At 39.6% G+C, this 4,671-nt stretch overlaps 1 long non-coding RNA gene across 1 annotated transcript; it reads right to left on the minus strand.

Moving 5' to 3' along the window:
- Positions 1–512: 512 nt before the first annotated feature.
- LOC140941163 (uncharacterized) lies at positions 513–4,420 on the minus strand. The gene is made up of 3 exons (XR_012166428.1): positions 4,280–4,420; positions 1,964–2,119; positions 513–626 (listed from the first exon to the last, which is right to left on the minus strand). It is a non-coding gene; the product is annotated as an uncharacterized lncRNA (long non-coding RNA).
- Positions 4,421–4,671: the final 251 nt, after the last annotated feature.

Raw genomic sequence — 4,671 nt, forward strand, 5'->3', positions numbered from 1 at the left:
AGTGATTATACTGAACTTAGACGGACGGCAACATGCATATATGTAATCTATTTGTTAATCTTGACTGGGCCATAACATAAGACATAAAGGCTTTTCTGTTACACTAAAAGCGATTTTTACATAACTAAGAGCATCTTTCAGTGTACTTTTTGAGGTAATGCAAAACCGGGAAATCCCCAAGATATATAGCACCCTTTCAGAGGAATTTGTCTGCGATTTTGTGTGGCAGTGGAACATCCCACATGCACGTCACCAGAGCCGATTACCCGCCAGCCCCTGTACCGCCGCCCACTCACTCTTTGAGGGGAGGGTGCGGATGTACACAAACTGATCACCCGCTAGCTCGGTGATAGTGATTATACTGAACTTAGACGGACGGCAACATGCATATATGTAATCTATTTGTTAATCTTGACTGGGCCATAACATAAGACATAAAGGCTTTTCTGTTACACTAAAAGCGATTTTTACATAACTAAGAGCATCTTTCAGTGTACTTTTTTAAGTAAAACGCGGCACTGGAAGAGGATTATTCAGGTGTCTCAGTCTACTGAATGTTCACTCATTGCATGTTCTTCTTGTTAAAAACCAAATTAAAGCTCAAAGGGTCCTTCTCATGGCCAGACCTAAAAAAAAAAAAAGAAATTGGTGTTGGTGCATTTCCCACAGAGTGTCCATCGATTGGATTCTAGCCTTCAACGCGCTCGGGTTAGGGCCTCCTGAGGTTTTGCAGTGGAATACAGTAAACTCTCTCTAAGAACAGGGACGCCTTTGGGACTGGCACTAAGTGTCTGTCTTAGAGAGAGATGTCAAGGGGGAAAGAAATCAAGGACCAACTTGTCCGTTAAGAGAGAGTCGTCTCTATAATCGTTATCACCTTACTGTTTCGTAAAAAAATTAAATCACTACTCCTTAATGTTCTAGGTAATGAAGATAATTTTTTGAATGTTAATTATTTAATAGAATATTTTATGAAGTTAACCTGATATGTTGTATATACCTCCAGTTGTAATTTTAGTCTTTTTCAAATAACAAAGTCCCCTGTACTTGAATTTATATGTAAAGTGTTTCTTTCTGTATGTTATTGTATTTCTTTTCTTTTCTTTTTTCTTATGTTATTTAATAATGTCTTTATTTTAACGTCTTTAGATTAGTATTATAGCAATTTGCAGGACATAAAGTATTGTAACTTTATATTTCTTTAAACAGGAGCGCATAACCCTGCTTTAAATAAATACATTGTTATTGTTGTTGTTTATGACATTGTTTTCCACAATTCCCCTTTTTTTCTGTATCAGACGTGAATATATGAATATATTTACAGCACGGTCTTTTCCATTGAGCACTTTTATAGCTGATAAAGTCTACAACCTTACCACTAGTAGTAATATAATTATATATAATTACAGCCGACTCCCGATAATTCGAAACTTCAAGGGAAATAGAAAAAAGGTTCGAGTTACCGCAAGTTCGAGTTATGGAAGGTAAAATTATATAGAAAATGATCTAAAGGGAAATGAAAATTGCTTCGAGTCAGCGGGAGGTTCGAGTTATAGTAGCACAAACCAGCGGGTTGCATATAAATTAGCTTCTCAGGAATATATACACGGCTGTACACGTGACCAGCCGATGCCAGGGCCTTTTGCTGCCCCACCAATTTTTTAAGGGAAAAGCCCTGGGGACGAGGTTGGAGTTATAGAAGGTTCGAGTTACCGGGAGTCGATTGCATGTATCTGGTCCCGGATTATTAACTTTTTATGTTATCCTGATGTTATAAAGTTTGCTGATCTGATCAAAATACAGTAAATAAATTTTTAAAAAAATTAGAGTTGATCAAACAACGTATAATAATAATAGAAGCATTTCACAATATACCGCGGAGCCAAATAATTTTGTATGGTTTGGTACCATACTGAAGACATCTTTGAAAGAAAAAAAATCAATTCACGATCTCAGCAAATACCTTATTAACAGTGGCCGTGTTCTTGAGGAAATTTTCTTGGTCTCATTATGTTTCCCAGTAAAATTGTTCCCGGCATGTCTCCATCTCCTATTTCTTGAACTGGAAACCGCAACTGTTTGTTCGGTTCCCTCCGCTTTTCCAAAACTTTCATACATACTGCAATAATTATTCCACCAATGATGAAACAAGTTAGGCAAAATTCTTGCCCAGAAAACATCTCTTTTGGTTTGTAGAGGGTATATGCACAAACAGCTTTCACGAGAGAGAATAAAACGTGTTATTCGCTTTCTGAGTATTAAGCTCAATAAAGACGCACGGAAAGTATCAACGAAGCCCGCAAGCGATATTGATAAAGAGTCACGCTCTAGTGTTCCAGTCAAGTGGGGTTAGTCGAGAAAGGAAATTATATGGATGGTAGCAAACACGTTAATCTGCAATGCCTTCTTTACGCAACGGTATGGTTCAACGGAACGTGACTGTGCGGCGTTGTCTAAAATTTTCTTGACTACCCCACGTATTACGTTCCGTTGCGGACAAAAAGTACAGGGTAAGCGTAAAAAGAGCGAATTTAAGAGCTGATAAATGCCCCATAGATTTTCGCAGGACTCAGAAATGACACCTGGTTTGTTGCATTTTAGCGGAGAAAGGGCGGAAAATGCGATATTTAAGAGGGTCAATTTCATACAAAATGCGAGGTCGAAGAACTAATATCAGGCAGCCCTGGTCTGCCGATATGAATAGTTTATTAAAGCAAACCTCCGCTAAATTTCTGTACAACCGAGACCGGTTTCTTATAACCGTATCCGTTTATTAGATAGGGCACGACATTAATAAAACGGACCCGGTATCTTGCATTACTTAACTTCTCCTTCTTTACAAAATGAGGCTCCATCATGACATTGTTTTCACAATATAATACACCCTCGGGCAATGTAATTATGGAAAGCTGCGATGTAGACATTTATGACCCCTCAGCCAGCCACACGGTTTCAAACGTCGTGTTGTTACTGCCTTGCTAAGCTGGCTCGACTAAAAGCACGACGATCTTAGCATGCCTTAGTTTGAAACGGCAAATTTTGTTCAGTCAAATAATTAATAGCTGTTGCAGAAAACGCTACATGATAATTTGCCAACTCTCCTTATAGCGAACACTGTAGGGAGCTCAAGTTTAGACAGTTAGTGTCCTCATTAGTGATAGTCCGTATTTTTGAGCGGGTGAGCCAGTTTCACTGGTTTCAGTCAAACGTCTGCAATTTATCTTTGCCGGGGTTTTTGCTGCTGTCCGTTATAGCGGGGTGTCCGCAACGCTGAAGTTGACTAAAAGCTAGTCGATTTTTTTTTTCACTCACGACGTTTGAAACCAAATCGTGCTACCGCCGGGTAGCACAGTACCGCACGACTGTTTGCATAAGGTCCCTCCATGTGCTAATAATCTACTGTTAGTTGTTTTATTAGAAATAAACAATAGTCCCGTTTTGATCAGAAAGAATCATCCACTATAGCGACCATTTTGGGGATGGGTCAAAGCCGTGACTTCCGCCCCCGCCCCACCCCTCCCCAGTCGCCAGCGCTGATAAAACTCTCTTGACGAAAGATGCTGCAGGACAAAGAGTGTTTCCCAAAAGAAAGTTGGCACAAAATATAGCATTTCCTGGATCAATCGTTAGCTTTCAAAGTTTGTAAAAAAGAAATCTGAATGAAATCCCGCAACTTGTCAACTTGACAAAGAAATCATGATTTTAATCACAGGTAATGCCGGATTTTCTCAATAAAATGTGCTTCTTGTTCCTTCAAAAACCATACCCGTAAATGCCCGTGATTGAGGTGAAACTTGAAGGAAACAGTTCTTATGAATATTACATGAACTATAGTGGGAAAACAGAGCATACAAACTACAAGCTCTGTTTGAAAATTGCGAGTTTGGCATACCAGAGCAACATCGACTTTACTGAATGTAAGGTAAAATAGGCCTGAAGAGACGGAATATTTTCGGGTGATTTGATTGTCACAACTAAAGACAAGTGATCTTCGATAGCATTTTCTGCACCTTCTCGCAACGGTAATTTCTATATATCAATAATAGCAGTTACAACATCCCACATGCATCCTTATATTTTACGCTCAACTTGCGCTATTGTCGATATGCGTGATAAACATGTGCAAGGAAGCAGAAGTCTAGCCTGCGAACGGCAAATGTTTCTCCTCGCTCATCGCCGCTGAGGGACGTTTCGTTTCCTCGCGAAACGTCCTTCATCGGCGATGAGCGAGGAGAAACGTCTGCCGTTCGCAGGCTAGCGGAAGTCAAAAACAATTTACTTGATTCAGTGAAAAACACAACACAGTTCTTTAGCCGGAAATTATTGACAGAAGTTCAAACTGCTGAAACTGTGGATTCTGTTGGCCAGAAAAGAAGGGGTCACGATGGTGCAGGCAAAACGTTTAACTGCATCGAAAAGCCCGTATTATTGTTAAGGAATAGTAACTGAATATGTCCGCTGGAAATCTTAATTAAGATAACCTGCGCGAGGGAGACACGTTTTTCCTTGTGCCCACTACTTCCAAGCGCCTGCCTGACGCAGGCTAAAATTAAGAGTGAATACGTAGTGAATTATGAACCTATTAGTAAGCTTTACTGAGCTTTAGGATGAATGCAGGACTAATACGTATCTAATTTAATAATCGCTATATTTGATTGTAAACAAAATGGA

The sequence above is a fragment of the Porites lutea genome, chromosome 6 (genome assembly GCF_958299795.1).
Source record: "Porites lutea chromosome 6, jaPorLute2.1, whole genome shotgun sequence".
Classification (NCBI taxonomy): domain Eukaryota; kingdom Metazoa; phylum Cnidaria; class Anthozoa; order Scleractinia; family Poritidae; genus Porites; species Porites lutea.